Genomic DNA, 20,791 nt, shown 5'->3' on the forward strand with positions numbered 1-20,791 from the left:
AACAGAACTAGAACAGAACTAAAACAGAACTAGAACAGAACTAGAACAGAACTAGAACAGAACTAGAACAGAACTAGAACAGAACTAGAACAAAACTAGAACAGAACTAGAACAGAACTAGAGCCGAACTAGAACAGAACTAGAACAAAACTAGAACAGAACTAGAACAGAACTAGAACCGAACTAGAACAGAACTAGGACAGAACTAGAACAGAACTAGAACAGAACTAGAACAGAACTAGAACAGAACTAGAACAGAACTAGAACAGAACTAGAACAGAACTAGACAGAACTAGAACAGAACTAGAACAGAACTAGAACAGAACTAGAACAGAACTAGAACAGAACTAGAACAGAACTAGAACAGACTAGAACAGAACTAGAACAGAACTAGAACAGATCTAGAACAGAACTAGAACAGATCTAGAACAGAATCTAGAACAGAACTAGAACAGAACTAGAACAGAACTAGAACAGAACTAGAACAGAACTAGAACAGAACTAGAACAGAACTAGAACAGAACTAGAACAGAACTAGAACAGAACTAGAACAGAACTAGAACAGAACTAGAACAGAACTAGAACAGAACTAGAACAGAACTAGAACAGAACTAGAACAGAACTAGAACAGAACTAGAACAGAACTAGAACAGAACTAGAACAGAACTAGAACAGAACTAGAACAGAACTAGAACAGAACTAGAACAGAACTAGAACAGAACTAGAACAGAACTAGAACAGAACTAGAACAGAACTAGAACAGAACTAGAACAGAACTAGAACAGAACTAGACAGAACTAGAACAGAACTAGAACAGAACTAGAACAGAACTAGAACAGAACTAGAACAGAACTAGAACAGAACTAGAACAGAACAGAACTAGAACAGAACTAGAACAGAACTAGAAGAGAACTAAAACAAAACTTAGACATAACATGATCTGAACTACTATTCTTGCAACAAATGAAATAAACTAATTTATTCATTTTCTCAAATCCGTTAGAGTTTTTTAATTAGTTCATTATGTATTCAGCCAAATTCTTTTATTTATAATTTTTAAAACATTCATTCATAAATTCCTACTCTTTTTGAACAGAAACAAAAAAGGTTCCATAAATTTATTTACATAACAACAATTTTTTGTTAGCAAATTTGGCAAAACCATTAATCAAAAAAAGACACCAAATGGAAATTTAAAACTAGAACTATATGTTTTCAAGTTCTATTTATTAGTAAAGTCTATTAAATAACTAAACAAAATATACAAATATTTACATTTTTAATGACCAAAATAATTTTTTTAACAACAACCAAATATACTTTTTTGCAACAAACAAAAAATGTTGACAATATGGGTAGCAGTAAAATAGAAGCAAAACCTGTGAATAATTTTTGGTGTTTTTATTGAAAATGAAATAAAACTAACCTTGACATAAAATTAGCGAAAAAATATAATAAAAAACTTTAATATGAAATAATTTAATTTGAAAAAAAAAAAATAATATTTTGCTAAAATTTTGTGTTTATTTTTTCAGTTTTTTTTTTTTTTTTTTTTGTCAAACAAAATTGACAAACAAAAATTTTGTCAACATTTTCAAGCACTTAAAATGACAAAATCAAAAATTATGGTTGTAAATCAAATTAAAGTCATAAATACTTGTATCTCCTATCTGAACAGTTGTGTGTGATGTTTGGTCATATGACCAACGAATCCGTTAAAATCTTAAAGCAGGAGGGAGCTGCCAAAAGCGGTCGTTTTATAGTAGGAAATTTATGAAGTCTTATAATAATTATTGGTTAATGCTTTAATGTTTTTGGTAGTTTGCAGCTTTTCTAGTTTTATTAACAGATTAAACAAAAATATATTTTTAATGACTTTAAATGGGAGTTTGGGGAAAAATATTTACATTGCATAAATGCTATTTACTGTCAAGTCGCCACATCTTGATTGATGTACGATCATTATGTTGACTTAATGAAGTGATTGTCATAATTAAATTTACTTAACAGTACATTTTGTTTAAGTGCAAAAATTAATTATGGAACATTAAACAATAACAATTTGAATTACTTTAACATTTTTGTTATATTTTAAGAATTATAAATTCAAAATTTGCATAATGACCCATAACAGCCCATAAATAATACTTTTCATATCAGCATGATATTAAATTAATATTCCATAAAAGATGTCACCAAAAATTCATAAATTTAACCAATATATAACTAACATACACAAATCAGCATTAAGTTTTAAACAAATACACAACTTATTCCCCTTAAAAACATAAAACATTAATGTTATTATTGTTAAATTCTGGAAATTAAGAAATGTTTATAACAAATGCATGTTTTTTAAAAACAAAACAGTGAAAACGCTTAAATCGAGATTAATAATCAAAATTTTCTTTGTTTTAGTTCTAGTTCAGTTCTAGTACAGTTCTAGTACTAAATATAGTTCAGCTCTTGTTCAGCTCTAGTTCAGTTCTAGTTCAGTTCTAGTTCAGTTCTAGTTCAGTTCTAGTTCAGTTCTAGTTCAGTTCTAGTTCAGTTCTAGTTCAGTTCTAGTTCAGTTCTAGTTCAGTTCTAGTTCAGTTCTAGTTCAGTTCTAGTTCAGTTCTAGTTCTGTTATAGTTCTATTCTAGTTCTGTTCTAGTTCAATTCTAGTTCAGTTCTAGCTCAGTTCTAGTTCAGTTCTAGTTCAGTTCTAGTTCAGTTCTAGTTCAGTTCTAGTTCAGTTCTAGTTCAGCTCTAGTTCAGTTCTAGTTCAGTTCTAGTTCAGTTCTAGTTCAGTTCTAGTTCAGTTCTAGTTCAGTTCTAGTTCAGTTCTAGTTCAGTTCTAGTTCAGTTCTAGTTCAGTTCTAGTTCAGTTCTAGTTCAGTTCTCGTTCTTACTAGTTCTGTTCTAGTTTCTGTTCTAGTTCTGTTCTAGTTCTGTTCTAGTCTGTTCTAGTTCTGTTCTAGTTCTGTTCTAGTTCTGTTCTAGTTCGTTCCTAGTTCTGTTCTAGTTCTGTTCTAGTTTTGTTCTAGTTCTGTTCTAGTTCTTTCTAGTTCTGTTTAGTTCTGTTCTAGTTCTGTTCTAGTTCTGTTCTAGTTCTGTTCTAGTCTGTTCTAGTTCTGTTCTAGTTCTGTTCTAGTTCTGTTCTAGTTCTGTTCTAGTTCTGTTCTAGTTCTGTTCTAGTTCTTCTAGTTCTGTTCTAGTTCTGTTCTAGTTCTGTTCTAGTTCTGTTCTAGTCTGTTTCTAGTTCTGTTCTAGTTCTGTTCTAGTTCTGTTTCTAGTTCTGTTCTAGTTCTGTTCTAGTTCTGTTCTAGTTCTGTTCTAGTTCTGTTCTAGTTCTGTTCTAGTTCTGTTCTAGTTCTGTTCTAGTTCTGTTCTAGTTGTTCTAGTTCTGTTCTAGTTCTGTTCTAGTTCTGTTCTAGTTCTGTTCTAGTTCTGTTCTAGTTCTGTTCTAGTTCTGTTCTAGTTCTGTTCTAGTTCTGTTCTAGTTCTGTTCTAGTTTCTGTTCTAGTTCTGTTCTAGTTCTGTTCTAGTTCTGTTCTAGTTCTGTTCTAGTTCTGTTCTAGTTCTGTTCTAGTTCTGTTCTAGTTCTGTTCTAGTTCTGTTCTAGTTCTGTTCTAGTTCTGTTTTTTTTCTAGTTCTGTTCTAGTTCTGTTCTAGTTCTGTTCTAGTTCTGTTCTAGTTCTGTTCTAGTTCTGTTCTAGTTCTGTTCTAGTTCTGTTCTAGTTCTGTTCTAGTTCTGTTCTAGTTCTGTTCTAGTTCTGTTCTAGTTCTGTTCTAGTTCTGTTCTAGTTCTGTTCTAGTTCTGTTCTAGTTCTGTTCTAGTTCAGTTCTAGTTCTGTTCTAGTTCTGTTCTAGTTCTGTTCTAGTTCTGTTCTAGTTCTGTTTTAGTTCTGTTCTAGTTCTGTTCTAGTTCTGTTCTAGTTCTGTTCTAGTTCTGTTCTAGTTCTGTTCTAGTTCTGTTCTAGTCTGTTCTAGTCTGTTCTAGTTCTGTTCTAGTTCTGTTCTAGTTCTGTTCTAGTTCTGTTCTAGTTCTGTTCTAGTTCTGTTCTAGTTCTGCTAGTTCTGTTCTAGTTCTGTTCTAGTTCTGTTCTAGTTCTGTTCTAGTTCTGTTCTAGTTCTTTTCTAGTTCTGTTCTAGTTCTGTTCTAGTTCTGTTCTAGTTCTGTTCTAGTACTGTTCTAGTTCTGTTCTAGTTCTGTTCTAGTTCTGCTAGTTCTGTTCTAGTTCTGTTCTAGTTCTGTTCTAGTTCTGTTCTAGTTCTGTTCTAGTTCTGTTCTAGTTCTTTTCTAGTTCTGTTCTAGTTCTGTTCTAGTCTGTTCTAGTTCTGTTCTAGTTCTGTTCTAGTCTGTTCTAGTTCTGTTCTAGTTCTGTTCTAGTTCTGTTCTAGTTTTGTTCTAGTTCTGTTCTAGTTCTGTTCTGTTCTAGTTCTGTTCTAGTTCTGTTCTAGTTCTGTTCTAGTTCTGTTCTAGTTCTGTTCTAGTTCTGTTCTAGTTCTGTTCTAGTTCTAGTTCTGTTCTAGTTCTGTTCTAGTTCTGTTCTAGTTCTGTTCTAGTTCTATTCTAGTTCTGTTCTAGTTCTGCTCTAGTTCTGTTCTATTTCTGTTCTAGTTCTGTTCTACTTCTGTTCTATATCTGTTCTATTTCTGTTCTATTTCTGTTCTAGTTCTGTTCAAGTTCTATTCCAGTTCTGTTCTATTTCAGTTAAAGTTCCCTTTTACTTCTGTTATGGATCTCTTCTTAATATTTTCTGATTTTTATAATGGTTTCTATTCTAGTTCTGTTCTAGTTTTGTTCTAGTTCTATTCTAGTTCTTTTTAATTCTGTGCTACCTCTGTTTCAGTCCTGTTCTACTTCTGTTCTATTTCTTTTTCAGTTCATTTCTAGTTCTATTCTAGTTTTGTGCCAATTTTGTTCCAGTTCTATTTTATTACTTTTTTTATAAAAAGAATTTTGCATTGTTTTCAAAACCAATAAAAATATTTTAAGAAGTTTTTTACTCAAAGTTTTCACTGTATTTCTCCAGAAGTTTTTGCTTACACATTATCATATATTTGTATGTCAAGTGAATCTTTAAACAAAAGCGAAAAAATAAAAAAAAATGTTCCAACAAAAATTATCAATTCAGTTTATCTTTTCGTTACCAATGACAATGTAGTGAGTGAGTAGCTTGTTTTTTTTATATATCTGCCAGTCTGTCTGAATATTATTGGTTTCCAACTAAACTCCGTCTGTGGTATAACTGTCAGTTAGTCTTTCGTGTATATTTTTGTGAAATATTTACGATACGTTTATTACTTATATTTATATAAAAAGTATTTCTTTTTTTTTTTGGTTTTAAAGATCAGACGCAAAAATATACGTCATATGGGGGCTTTAGTTGTTTCTTTCTTTAAGGTGTGACATATTTTTTTTTGTTAAACTTTTTTTGCTCTTGTGTTTCTTTTTGTCTCCCGGTTGTATTTTTAAAAAGTGGGTAGAGAGTTTTACGTGTTGATGGGAGGTTTTGTGACAGTTTACTGCTTAATGACAACAGAGTTTAGTTTGTAAGTTTAAAATAATTTAAATTGAAAGAAACAATTTTATATTAGTTAATAAATTTTTGAATTACTTAATAATTTCACTTTTTATTTATTTTTTTTTTTTACATAAAAACTATTAACACTTTAGTGTCTCCAAGTAATCTACAAAGTAGTCCATTGTGCCACAGTAGAGTAGAGTTTAGTATGTGTGGACATAAATAAACCTTTCATAAGTTGTTGTGGAAAATTTCATTTCATTTGCTTTTAGAATAACAAAGTTATTTGAATTTTAAAGTTTCGTACTACTAAGCGTATGATTATTATTAATTTTGACTTATTTCACTAAATTGTACTTAACAGAGGCAATTATTAAGATTTTTGTAAGATTAAGGGCTTAAATGAAAGTAAACACTTGTGAGTTTAAATTGTGAAACATTTTTTCTAAAAATTATAAATTTTTTTGTAAAGAATTTCAACTGAAAAATGTTTTTCGCCTTAAGCACGTTTTAAGAAATTTTATAAATTGTTGTATAACAAAGTTTATTAAACGAATAAAAACTATTTCTAAAGACCTTCAATTAGTCACACATAAATTAAAAACAAAAACTTATTAAATAGTTGTACATATTTAAAATTACATAACAAATATTAAACAGCTTCCTCCATAAATTAAAATGAGATTTCAAATAAAAATTGTTTAATCATAATGATCAAAAAATCAAGTTCAATGGCCAATAGGTATCGAAAACTCTTAAGCTTTTTCAAATTAAGTTTCTGTTTGTTTATTTAAGCCAAAAATAATAAAAAAAACAAAGAAAGACTCATAAAAAAAGAAAGATTTAAAAACAAAACCCACAAAAATAACAACAACAACAAACAAATCAAACCCCAACCCACCGACTAAACCAATTAACACCATGATTTCTATTTAAAGGTCAAAACCTGTTCAATAAATAAATAAAAAAAAATATTTCCAAATCAAATTCCACAAACAAAAAAACTTTCATGGAATGTTATAAAACCTCAAGAAGATGTAACAACATAAAAACATCTCTCCAACCAATAGCCAAAAATTATAACATAATACACAATATAAATGCACAGATTTAACCACAATTTTTCCAAAACTCAACTACTCAATACTCCTAAGTACTTTATAACTGTAATATGAGTCCATTTAGAGTTTCTATTTCTAGTTAGTTTTTTTTCGTTAGTTTGAAAGCAATATAACGTTGTTTTGTTTCTATATTACCAATCAAGCAAATCTATTCTTTACTAGTTGTATTGTACAGCTTTTTGCAAAGTCACGAATTTTTTAAAAGATACATCTAATGTTCATTTCAATACCTACTCTTAGACAATGAGAAGCAATATTTTGTTTTTTTTTTTTTTTTTTTTAGAAAAAAACCGCAAAAACCTTAGATAGTTTACTTAAATATTTCCTTAAGTAATTTGTTTAAAAATTAAATGATTTTTGGTTGCTTATAATTGATTTCCGGTTTCAGTCCATAGGCATAGTTTTGGGGCTCTTCATTCGTTCGTACTTTGACAAACAAAAAACTTAATAAAGGCAAAGTGGCTTAGAATTCGACAACTTTGCCTTTATTAAGTTTTTTGTTTTTGCCTTTATTAAGGAAATGTTGCCCAGAATCTGACAACTTATAGTCTAGTCTATAGTCTACTCTATAGTCTAGTCTATAGTCTAGTCTATAGTATAGTCTATAGTGTAGTCTATAGTCTAGTCTATAGTGTAGTCTATAGTCTAGTCTATAGTCTAGTCCATAGTCTAGTCTACAGTCTAGTCTATAGTCTAGTCTATAGTCTAGTCTATAGTCTAGTCTATAGTCTAGTCTATAGTCTAGTCTATAGTCTAGTCTATAGTCTACTCTATAGTCTAGTCTATAGTTTAGTCTACAGTCTATAGTCTAGTCTATAGTCTACTCTATAGTGTAGTCTATAGTCTAGTCTATAGTGTAGTCTATAGTCTAGTCTATAGTCTAGTCCATAGTCTAGTCTACAGTCTAGTCTATAGTCTAGTCTATAGTCTAGTCTATAGTCTAGTCTATAGTCTAGTCTATAGTCTAGTCTATAGTCTAGTCTATAGTCTAGTCTACAGTCTAGTCTATAGTCTAGTCATAGTCTAGTCTATAGTCTAGTCTATAGTCTAGTCTATAGTCTAGTCTATAGTCTAGTCTATAGTCTAGTCTATAGTCTAGTCTAGTCTATAGTCTAGTCCTATAGTTAGTCTATAGTCTAGTCTATAGTCTAGTCTATAGTCTAGTCTAGTCTATTCTATAGTCTAGTCTATAGTCTAGTCTATAGTCTAGTCTATAGTCTAGTCTATAGTCTAGTCTATAGTCTAGTCTATAGTCTAGTCTATAGTCTAGTCTATAGTCTAGTCTATAGTCTAGTCTATAGTCTAGTCTATAGTCTAGTCTATAGTCTAGTCTATAGTCTAGTCTATCTAGTCTATAGTCTAGTCTATAGTCTAGTCTATAGTCTAGTCTATAGTCTAGTCTATAGTCTAGTCTATAGTCTAGTCTATAGTCTAGTCTATAGTCTAGTCTATAGTCTAGTCTATAGTCTAGTCTATAGTCTAGTCTATAGTCTAGTCTATAGTCTAGTCTATAGTCTAGTCTATAGTCTAGTCTTAGTCTAGTCTATAGTCTAGTCTATAGTCTAGTCTATAGTCTAGTCTATAGTCTAGTCTATAGTCTAGTCTATAGTCTAGTCTATAGTCTAGTCTATAGTCTAGTCTATAGTCTAGTCTATAGTCTAGTCTATAGTCTAGTCTATAGTCTAGTCTATAGTCTAGTCTATAGTCTATCTATAGTCTAGTCTATAGTCTAGTCTATAGTCTAGTCTATAGTCTAGTCCTATAGTCTAGTCTATAGTCTAGTCTATAGTCTAGTCTATAGTCTAGTCTATAGTCTAGTCTATAGTCTAGTCTATAGTCTAGTCTATAGTCTAGTCTAGTCTAGTCTATAGTCTAGTCTATAGTCTAGTCTATAGTCTAGTCTATAGTCCTAGTCTATAGTCTAGTCTATAGTCTAGTCTATAGTCTAATCTATAGTCTAGTCTATAGTCTAGTCTATAGTCTAGTCTATAGTCTAGTCTATAGTCTAATCTATAGTCTAGTCTATAGTCTAGTCTATAGTCTAGTCTATAGTCTAGTCTATAGTCTAGTCTATAGTCTAGTCTATAGTCTAGTCTATAGTCTAGTCTATAGTCTAGTCTATAGTCTAGTCTATAGTCTAGTCTATAGTCTAGTCTATAGTCTAGTCTATAGTCTAGTCTATAGCCTAGTCTATAGTCTAGTCTATAGTCTAGTCTATAGTCTAGTCTATAGTCTAGTCTATAGTCTAGTCGATAGTCTAGTCTATAGTCTAGTCTATAGTCTAGTCTATAGTCTAGTCGATAGTCTAGTCTATAGTCTAGTCTATAGTCTAGTCTATAGTCTAGTCTATAGTCTAGTCTATAGTCTAGTCTATAGTCTAGTCTATAGTCTAGTCTATAGTCTAGTCTATAGTCTAGTCTATAGTCTAGTCTATAGTCTAGTCTATAGTCTAGTCTATAGTCTAGTCTATAGTCTAGTCTATAGTCTAGTCTATAGTCTAGTCTATAGTCTAGTCTATAGTCTAGTCTATAGTCTAGTCTATAGTCTAGTCTATAGTCTAGTCTATAGTCTAGTCTATAGTCTATTCTATAGTCTAGTCGATAGTCTAGTTTATAGTCTAGCCTATATATAGTCTATTCTATAATCTAGTCTATAGTCTATTCTATAATCTAGTCTATAGTCTAGTCTATAGTCTAGTCTATAATCTAGTCTATAGTCTAGTCTATAGTCTAGTCTATAGTCTAGTCTATAGTCTAGTCTATAGTCTATTCTATAGTCTAGTCTATAGTCTAGTCTATAGTCTAGTCTATAGTCTAGTCTATAGTGTAGTCTATAGTCTAGTTTATAGTCTAGTCTATAGTCTAGTCTATAGTCTAGTCTATAGTCTAGTCTATAGTCTAGTCTATAGTCTAGTCTATAGTCTAGTCTATAGTCTAGTCTATAGTCTAGTCTATAGACTAGTCTATAGTCTAGTCGATAGTCTAGTCGATAGTCTAGTCTATAGTCTAGTCTATAGTCCTAGTCTATAGTCTAGTCTATAGTCTAGTCTATAGTCCTAGTCCTATAGTCTAGTCTATAGTCTAGTCTATAGTCCTAGTCTATAGTCCTAGTCTATAGTCTAGTCTAGTTAGTCTAGTCTATAGTCTATGCTATAGTCTAGTCGATAGTCCTAGTTATAGTCTAGCCTATATATAGTCTATTCTATAAATCTAGTCTATAGTCTAGGTTATAGTCCTAGCCTATATATAGTCCGATTCTATAATCTAGTCTATTAGTCTATGGCTATAATCTATTCTATAGTCTAGTCTATAGTCTAGTCTTAGTCTAGTCTAGTCTTCTATAGTCTGGTCTATAGTCGAGTCCTATAGTCTAGTCCTATAGTCTAGTCTATAGTCTAGTCTATAGTCTAGTCTATAGTCTAGTCTATAGTCCTAGTCCTATAGTCTAGTCTATAGTCTAGTCTATAGTCTAGTCTATAGTCTAGTCTATAGTCTAGTCTATAGTCTAGTCTATAGTCAGTCTATAGTCTAGTCTATAGTTCTAGTCTAGTCTATAGTCTAGTCTGTTATAGTCTAGTCTATAGTCTAGTCTATAGTCTAGTCTATAGTCTAGTCTATAGTAGTCTCGTATAGTCTAGCTATAGTCTAGTCTATAGTCTATAGTCTAGTCTATAGTCTAGTCAAGTCTAGTCTATAGTCTAGTCATTCTAGTCTATAGTCAGTCGATAGTCTAGTCTATAGTCAGTCTATAGTCTAGTCTATAAGTTATTCTAGTCTAGTCTAGTCTATAGTCTAGTCTATAGTCTAGTCTGTATAGTCTAGTCTAGTCTAGTCTAGTCTAGTAGTAGTGTTAGGCTTAGTCTATAGTCTAGTAGAGTCCTATAGTGTAGTCTAGTTATGGTTTAGACTATAGTGTAGTCTATGGTTAGTCTATATTCTAGTCTATATTTTAGTCTAGGCTATGGCCTAGTCTAGTATATAGTGTAGTCTATTGCCTAGTCTAGTCTATGACATAGTCTAGTATATAGTATATTCTATGGCCTAATCTAGTCTAGTCTGATCTAGTCTAGTCATTAGTCTGTAGTCTAGTCTAATCTAGTCTATAGTCTAGTCTAATCTAGTCTATAGTCTAGTCTAATCTAGTCTATATTCTAGTATATAGTCTAATCTATAGTCTAGTCTATAGTCTAGTCTAAAGTCGTATATATAGTCTAGTATACCGCCTAGTCAGTAGTCTAATCTATAGTCTAGTCTACAGCCTATACAGTCAATATTCTACTTAGAATCTAGTAAATATCTGTTGTTATAGTTGCTCAAAAACTGGAAACTTTTCTTTATATAAAGTTCATCCAAAACTTTTCAAAAGCTTTAATTTTTTGACAGAAAATATTATACTCTCATTATTAAATTACTAAGAGTTAATTTATTAAATAATTAATAATTTTTATAGATAAAAATGCTAAGGATTTATTTTATAAAAACAATAACAATAATTCTAAAAATAACTTTACACGACAATAAAATAAAACAACAAAAAATATTGAACAAACCATGTATACGCTGTAAATATTGAAATATTCAAGTGGTATGAACAACAGCAAATAAAATAATGAAAGAAAAATATATAAAAATAAAACTTTTTCATTTCATTCTTGCAAATGAAGCCCCGTGGGTGAATTAAAAAAAATGCGCAGAGAATAGAATCATAAAACAATACAAAACAGACGAACGACATCATCGTCATGAACATCATTAACAACAACATGATTATCAACATCAACGTGATCATTTTTATATCATGATTATTTACAACATCATTGTAATCATTATGATAATCATCATGATTATTATTACAATGTTTACGCACTCTGTTTGGCAGTTACTGTGAGTGCTGTAGTAAATAATATAACGAATTTTAGACTGTTTATGGAGTTTATGAAGAATTTTTTTTGTTGAAATTTATATATACAGAAATGTTGTGATTTTAAACAGAATCAACCACCCAGTCAAGAAATAAACTAGACATAATCTTATGTTAGAGACATAGAGGAAAGGGACAAATTTAATAGGGGTATTCAGAGGAAGTTAAAATTTCTATAGAAAAAGTTACTTAGAATCTGGCAAGTTGCTCAAAATCTAATTACTTTTCTATAAAAAAAAGTTGCTCAGAATATGATAACATTTCTATAGGCTAAATTGCTCAGAATGTGACAACTTTTTTTATAGAAAAAGTTGCTCAAAATGTGACAACTTTTCTATAGAAAAAGTCGCTCAGAATGTTGCAACTTTTCTATGGAAAAAGTTGCTCAGAATCTGACAACTTTTCTACAGAAAAAATTGCTCAGAACTGATAACTTTTCTATAGGACAAGTTGCTCAGAATCTGTCAACTTTTCTATCGAAAAAGTTGCTCAGACAACTTTTCTATCCAAAAAGTTGCGCAGAATCTGAAAACTTTTCTATTAACAAAGTCGCTCAGAATCTGACAACATTTCTAAAGACTAAGTTGCTCATAATATGACAAGCTTTCTCTAGAAAAAGTTGCTTCGAATCTGACAACTTTTCTATAGAAAAAGTTGCTCAGAATGCGACAACTTTTCTATAGACAAAGTTGCTCAGAATCTGTCAACTCTTCTATAGAAAAAGTTGCTCAGAATTTGATAAGTTTTTTTTAGAAAAAGTTGCTCAGAATCTGACAAGTTTTCTATAGACAAAGTTGCTCAGAATCTGTCAACTCTTCTATAGAAAAAGTTGCTCAGAATTTGACAAGTTTTCTTTAGAAAAAGTTGCTCAGAATGCGAAAACTTTTCTATTGAAAAAGTAGCTCAGAATGTGACAACTTTTCTATAGACAAAGTTGTTCAGAATCTGTATAGAAAAAGTTGCTCAGAATTTGCCAACTTTTCTATAGAAAAAGTTGCTCAGAACCTAACAACTTTTCTATAGACAAAGTTGCTTAGAATCTGACAATAATTCTATAGAAAAAGTTGTTCAGAATGTGACAACTTTTCTGTTGAAAAAGTTGCTCTAAATGTGACGACTTTTCTATAGAAAAAGTTTCTGAGAACCTGACAACTTTTCTATAGTAAAAGTTACTCAGAATCTGACAATGATTAGCCCTATTTCTTCTGTTTACAATCATTCTTTTCCAGAATAAAAATTTAATTTTAAAACTTTAAACCAGCCAACAACGACTTAGAATGCAAGTGAGTGTTGCAAAGACTCCATCGTCTGTCTGTAAAGTACTAGATGAGATTCCAAGCATGGGTGTCAGTTAGTCAGTCAGACGTTGAAGTTGTTGCAATGATGCAGTCGTTGTTATTGCAAGTTGTTATTGTTTTTTTTTGTATTATTGCGCTGTGTGTTGCCTTTTGCACTCGTGTTAATGACCCTTGTAAAGAATGAAGCAAAAAAGAAGGGATTATTTATGTGTTTTTATTCCTTTTTTTTCTCTTTTTGTTGCAATATGTTGTTATGATTTTTCTTGCGTATTGTTGGTGTTTTTTTTTTTTGTTGTTTGTATATACAACATTCTTTTTATGTTAGGCTACCAAATCAAAACACACAGAAACCTGCCACAAACATGAAGAAACTTGGTGTGCAACAAAAAGTAAAGTTCATTTTGATTATTTTTTTTCTGTTGAAACACCAAAGAGGCTGAATGTTGATGAAGAAACGTGCTTGCAGCTTCATTAGATGCATGTGTATTCTATATTAATTGTGATGAAGTGATGATGAGTGTAGACATAGGTTTACATAGGGAAAACACTAGAACATTTTAATCAATGAGTTTAGCTGTACAGAACCTGGATTCAAATAGATTATAAACATTTTTGTGAAAGAAATTATCAACAAATGGTGTCAGGTTAGATAGTGTGCTACTTTTATTAGTTGCACTGATCGTGGGTGATCTATAAAAAAGATATTTGGAAAAGTTTGAGTAGTATTCTAAGGTCCACGCTAATATTTTCTTCATAACCCCAAGTCGTTATACTCTTTACAAATGTCTGCGACATTCTACACTCTTCTTGTTGCCCTCTAATACATTACATGTTTATTAATCCCTACAAGTTTACATCCTTTTCATATCCAACCAATTTAAAAGAAAAACTCAATCCTGTAAACATAAAGTTTACCACCATACAAACGTAAACAGAAATTCATCATCAAAGTGAAAGAAATTACAATTTTGTTGTTGGGTGTCTGTCAGCTCTTGAAATAAAACAACACAATATCAACATACAAAAACAAACTTGTGTTGTCGCTAAACTTTTGTGTATAAGCGTTTTGTTTTTATAATAACTCCTTGACGCCCTTCATGCCTTCACCACCTACTGCTCTATACCCTTCAGAGAGATTAAAGTATTTTAAGTTTTTCATTACGTTTGTTATTTCTTTATAAGTTGCTCAGAATCTGACAACTTTTCTAGCAAATAGTTGTTCAGTTGCTCAGAATCTGACAACTTTTCTAATGAAAAAGTTGCCCAGAAACTGACAACTTTTCTATAGAAAAAGTTCCTCAGAATTGAACTACTTTTCTATAGAAAAAGTTGTTCAGAATATGACAACATTTCTATAGACTAAATTGCTCAGAATCTGACAACTTTTCTATAGAAAAAGTTGCTCAGAATCTGACAACTTTTCTATTGAAAAAGCTGCTCAGAATCTGACGACTTTTCTATAGAAAAAGTTGCGTAGAATCTGACAACTTTTCTATAGAAAAAGTTGCTCAGAAGCTGACAACTTTTCTATAGAAAAAGTTGCTCAGAAGCTGACAACTTTTCTATAGAAAAAGGTACTCAGAAGCTGACAACTTTTCTATAGAAAAAGTTGCTCAGAAGCTGACAACTTTTCTATAGAAAAAGTTGCTCAGAAGCTGACAACTTTTCTATAGAAAAAGTTGCTCAGAAGCTGACAACTTTTCTATAGAAAAAGTTGCTCAGAAGCTGACAACTTTTCTATAGAAAAAGTTGCTCAGAAGCTGACAACTTTTCTATAGAAAAAGTTGCTCAGAAGCTGACAACTTTTCTATGGAAAAAGTTGCTTAGAAGCTGATAACTTTTCTATTGAAAAAGTTGCTAAGAATCTGCCAACTTTTCTATAGAAAAACTTCCTCAGAATCTGCCAACTTTTCTATAGAAAAACTTCCTCAGAATCTGACAACTTTTCTGTAGAAAAAGCTGCTAAGAATTTGACAACTTTTCTATAGAAAAAGTTGCTAAAATTGGAACAAATTTTTTATAGAAAAAGCTGCTCTGAGAAAGTTACTCATAATCTGACAACTTTCCTATAATAAACATTGTCTTCTACGAGTCGTTTTATTCCAAATCGAGTACCAATCCCTTTAGATCGTCTTTATTGATGGAAATCATTCAAAAAGGCCTTTCCAATGTTAATGAAATAAAAACTTTTCTCCACCTTAAGATAAGTCCTACTAATCTCTTTTAAAAAGGTATTTTAGATTCATCACTGCCGCTTAGAACCACTTTATTTCTTTAAGGTGTTTATTGTTTATTTCCCTTTCAATTTGGGTGTTGATGAAAAAGAGATTTTGCGCATTAACATGTTTTGTAAGAATTTTCTTTCTTTTGACATCTTTTAGAAGAAAAAAAATCTTATAAAAAGATGAAATGGCAAATTGTTTTCGGTTCTAGAGCTGCTGTTTAAAAGCTTGCAAACAAGATTTCTTTAACTGCGAAAAAAAACCAAACCACCAACACGCAGATTTCCTAGAAATAACGAAGTGTGTGTAAAGCTATATTAAAGAGTATGAGACTTAAAGTCTGGAAAACTTTTGCACGTCTGAAATATAGAACAATCTATAGACTGGATTATTACACAGTCTATACAACCATTACTTTGGACTATAGGTAAGCCTATAGTCCTGACAATATAATAGTCTATAATCCAAACTATAGAATAGTCTATAGTCTGAACTAGAGAATAGTGTAAAGTCTGGACCATAGAGTAGTCTATAGTCTGGACCATAAAATAGTCTATTGTCTGGAATATGAATAGTCTATAGTCTGGACTATAGAATAGTCTATAGTCTGGACTACAGAATAGTCTACATTCTGGACTACAGAGTAGTCTATAGTGTGGACTATAGAATAGTCTACAGTCTAGACTATAGAATAGTCTACAGTCTGGACAATAGATCACTTTATAGTCTGGACTACAGAATAGTCTATAGTCGGGAATATAGAATAGTCTATAGTTGGGACTATAGAATAGTCTACAGTCGGGACTATAGAAAAGTCTATAGTCTGGACTATAGACTAGTCCATAGTCTGGACCATAGAATAGTCTATAGTCTGCACTACAGAATAGTCTACAGTCGGGACTATAGAATAGTCTATAGTTGGGACTATAGAATAGTCTATAGTTGAGACTATTGAATAGTCTATAGTCTGGACTATAGAATAGTCCATAGTCTGGACTATAGAATAGTCTATAGTTGGGACTATAGAATAGTCTATAGTTGGGACTATAGAATAGTCTATAGTTGGGTCTATAGAATAGTGTATAGTTGGGACTATAAAATAGCCTATAGTCTGGACTATAGAATAGTCCATAGTCTGCACTATAGAATAGTCTATAGTCTGGACTATAGAATAGTCTATAGTCTGGACTATAGCATGGTCTATAGTCTGGACTATAGCATGGTCTATAGTCTGGACTATAGCATGGTCTATAGTCTGGACTATAGCATGATCTATAGTCTTGTCTATAGAATAGTCTGTAGTCTGGACTATAGAATAGTCTATAGCCTGGACTATCGAATAGTCTATAGTCTGGACTACAGAATAGTCTATAGTCTGGACTATCGAATTGTCTATAGTCTGGATTACAGAATAGTTTATAGTCTGGACTATAGAATAGTATATAGTCTGGACTATAGAATAGTCTATAGTCTGGACTATAGAATAGTCTATTGTCTGGACTATAGAATAGTCTGTAGTCTGGACTATAGAATATTCTATAGTCTGGACTATAGAATAGTCCATAGTCTGGGCTATAGAATAGTCTATAGTCTGGGCTATAGAATAGTCTATAGTCTGGGCTATAGCATAGTCTATAGTCTGGGCTATAGAATAGTCTATAGCCTTGACTATAGAATAGTCTATAGTCTGGACTATAGAATAGTCTATAGTCTGGACTATAGAATAGTCTATTGTCTAGACTATAGCCCAGACTATAGACTATTCTATAGCCCAGAATAGTTTATAGTCTGGACTATAGAATAGTATATAGTCTGAACTATAGAATAGTCTATAGTCTGGACTATAGAATAGTCTATTGTCTGGACTGTAGAATAGTCTATAGTCTGGACTATAGAATAGTCTATAGTCTGGACTATAGAATAGTCTAGAGTATGGACTATAGAATAGTCTATATTATGGACTATTTAATAGTCTGTAGTCTGGACTATACAATAGTCTAGAGTGTGTCTTATAGAATAGTCTATAGTCTGGGCTGTAGAATAGTCTATAGTCTAGACTATAGAATAGTCTATAGTCTGGACTATAGAATAGTTTATAGTCTGGACTGTAGAATAGTCTATAGTCTGGACTATAGAATAGTCAATAGTCTGGACAATAGAACAGTTAAGTAGTACCTAAATATATTAATTTCCCAAGTGTACCAGTTTTTAAATTAATATTTAATCCTAATTTAAACTTCATTTAACTGCCTTTACAATTTAGCGAAATTCCTCTTAATAATATTTACTTTTAATTTTACTTACTGCATCAAAACTTAACTTTCAAAATCCCTTTTCAATGTCTTTCCAACATCTTACTTTCGTCTATTCATCTAATTGCTTTAACAAAAGAAAGGGAAAACTTTGTCATTATTTCGAAATTTTAAAAGAAAATTAAAATTTTTCAGAAAAAAGTTATGTTAATTCCCTTGTAAATTAAAGAGAACCCCAAACTCCCAAGTACATTTTTTTTGTCAACTTAAAACTTGTAATAATTTACATAAATTGTGTTTTTTTGTTGCTGGTGCTTATACAAGACATGACAACCCAGACTAATGTTGGTCTAAAACAGTGAAGGGCATTTATAGCTATTACTAGAGTAACAAGATATAAGAATTATACCTTTTAGATATTTTATGCAAAATTTGTTTTCCTAGTTCTTTTAGTGTCCATTACTGTTCTTAAAGCTCATTCAACCCACACTGTTGTGGTTTAAAGTTTTCTGCTGTCATTGTTTTAAAAGGTGTTGACGTATGAAAAACCTACATTCGATAAGAAAAAAAAAAACAGTTTTCAACGAAATTGTATGACATTGTTGGCCAACTTTACATATAAACCCGTTTCAAATTGTATACTTTTTATAAATTTTTAATTAATTTTCTTATAAAGAAAAAAATTTTAACAAAAAAATAAAGGACAATTCTTCAAACATTATAATTTTTTATTAGAATTAGCTATAATATTGTTATTTAGTTATTTCTTTTAACCTAAATTTTTCTAATATTAATTCTTTTTCTGTTTTCTTTCAGGTTGGTTGATTTTTCATTATCTAACTAACGAGAGAGTTCAAGTATAATATGGTGTGTATATTTATAATATTAAGAATGTTTTATTAAAAAGTACCCTACAAAATACATATAACTTTATTACTAATTACTACGCTGTTAAAAAACTGGACTATGGTCCCGCCTATCGCCTACGCTACAGATTAGTCTTGACTATAGACTATTCTCTAACTAACTATTCTATAACTAACTACAGATTAGTCTAAATTCTTAACTATAGATTAGTTAATACATAGTCTTGAGTATTAGATTAGTCTATAGTCTTGACTATATACTAGTCTATAGTCAAAACTATAAATTAGTCTATAGTCCTAACTATTGATCAGTCTATAGTATTGCCTATAGATCAGTCTATAATATTGACTATAGATTAGCCAATAGTCTTGACTATAGATCAATCTATTAGCATCTAGTCTTGACTATAGATTAGACTTCAGTCTTGACTATAGATTAGTTTTTAGTCTTGACTATATATTAGTCTATAGTCATGACTATGGATTAGTCTATAGTCTTGACTATAGAATAGTCTATAGTCTTGACTGTAGATTATTCTATAGTCTTGACTGTAGATTATTCTATAGTCTTGACTGTAGATTATTCTATAGACATGACTATAGATTAGTCTATAGTCTTGACTATAGATTAGTCTACAGCCTTGATTATAGATTAGTCTATAGTCTTGACTATAGAATAGTCTATAGTCTTGACTGTAGATTATTCTATAGTCTTGACTGTAGATTATTCTATAGTCTTGACTGTAGATTATTCTATAGACATGACTATAGATTAGTCTATAGTCTTGACTATAGATTAGTCTATAGTCTTGATTATAGATTAGTCTATAGTCTTGACTATAGATTAGTCTATAGTCTTGACTAAAGATTAGTCTATAGTCTTGTTTATAGAATAGTATATAGTCTTGACTATAGATTAGTCTATAGTCTTGACTATAGATTAGTCTATAGTCTTGACTGTAGATTAGTCTATAGTCTTGACTGTAGATTAGTCTATAGTCTTGACTATAGATTAGTCTATAGTCTTGACTATAGATTACTCTATAGTCTTGACTATATATCAGTAAGTCTAGACTATAGATTAGTCTATAATCTTGACTATAGATTAGTCTATAGTCTTAACTATAGATTAGTCTATAGTCTTGACTATAGATTAGTCTATAGTATTGACTATAGATTAGTCTATAGTCTTGACTATAGATTAGTCTATAGTCTTGACTATAGACTGGACTATGGATTAGTATTGACTATAGATCAGTCTATAGTCTTGACTATAGATCAGTTTATAGTCTTGACTATAGATCAGTTTATAGTCTTGACTATAGACCTGTTTATAGTCTTGACTTTAGATTATTCTATAGTCATGACTATAGATTAGTCTATACTCTTGACTATAGATTAGTCTATAGTCTTGATTATAGATCAGTTTATAGTCTTGACTATAGATTAGTCTATAGTCTTGACTATAGATTGGTCTATAGTCTTGACTTTAGATTAGTCTATAGTCTTGACTTTAGATTAGTCTATAGTCTTGACTATATATCAGTAAGTCTAGACTATAGATTAGTCTATAGTCATGACTATAGATTAGTCTATAGTCATGACTATAGATTAGTTATAGTCTTGACTATAGACTGGACTATGGATTAGTGTTGACTATAGATCAGTCTATAGTCTTGACTATAGATCAGTTTATAGTCTTGACTATAGATCAGTTTATAGTCTTGACTATAGACCTGTTTATAGTCTTGAGTATAGAATAGTCTATAGTATTGACTATAGATTAGTCTATAGTCTTGACTATAGATTAGTCTATAGTCTTGACTATAGATTAGTCTACAGTCTTGACTTTAGATTAGTCCAGTCTTGACTATAGACTGGACTATTGATTAGTGTTGACTATAGATCAGTCTATAGTCTTGACTATAGATCAGTTTATAGTCTTGACTATAGATCAGTTTATAGTCTTGAGTATAGAATAGTCTATAGTCTTGACTTTAGATTATTCTATAGTCATGACTATAGATTAGTCTATAGTCTTGACTATAGATTAGTCTATAGTCTTGACTATATATCAGTAAGTCTAGACTATAGATAGTCTTGACTATTCATAAGTCTAGTCTTGACTAAAGATTAGCCTATTGTCTTGTCTATAGATTAGTCTACAGTCTTGACTAGAGATTAGTCTATAGTATTGACTGTAAATCAGTCTATAGTCTTGACTTTAAATCAGTCTATAGTCTGGACTATAGATCAATCTGTGGTCTTGACTAAAGATCAGTCTATAGTCTTCACTGTAGATCAGTCTTTAGTCTCGAATATAGATAAGTCTGTAGTCTTGACTACATATCAGTGTACAGAGTTTCCTGTAGATTAGTCTATAGTCTTGACTATAGCGTAGGATAAAGTCTTGACTGTAGATTAGTCTATAGTCTTGACTATAGATCAGTCTATAGTCTTGACTATAGCACAGTCTATATTCTTGACTATAGCTCAGTCTATATATACATTTATAGGGTACTTTATAGAATCCCACTTATAAATGATAACATTTGCCAAATTATAAATTGTATCATTTATTTAAGAAGAGTAGAGTGGA

General features: G+C 30.9%; 1 long non-coding RNA gene across 1 annotated transcript in view; it reads left to right on the top strand.

The window, feature by feature from the left end:
* Positions 1-18,140: 18,140 nt before the first annotated feature.
* Positions 18,141-20,791, top strand: part of LOC119611099 — a 73,214-nt gene continuing 70,563 nt past the window's right edge. Inside the window, exon 1 of the long non-coding RNA XR_005232039.1 lies at positions 18,141-18,193. This is a non-coding gene — a long non-coding RNA (uncharacterized LOC119611099). The remainder of the gene's footprint in view (positions 18,194-20,791) is intronic.

Source organism: Lucilia sericata, unplaced genomic scaffold, assembly GCF_015586225.1.
Source record: "Lucilia sericata isolate MDLA Ls3-8-SP2 unplaced genomic scaffold, ASM1558622v1 Contig001360F_arrow, whole genome shotgun sequence".
NCBI lineage: Eukaryota > Metazoa > Arthropoda > Insecta > Diptera > Calliphoridae > Lucilia > Lucilia sericata.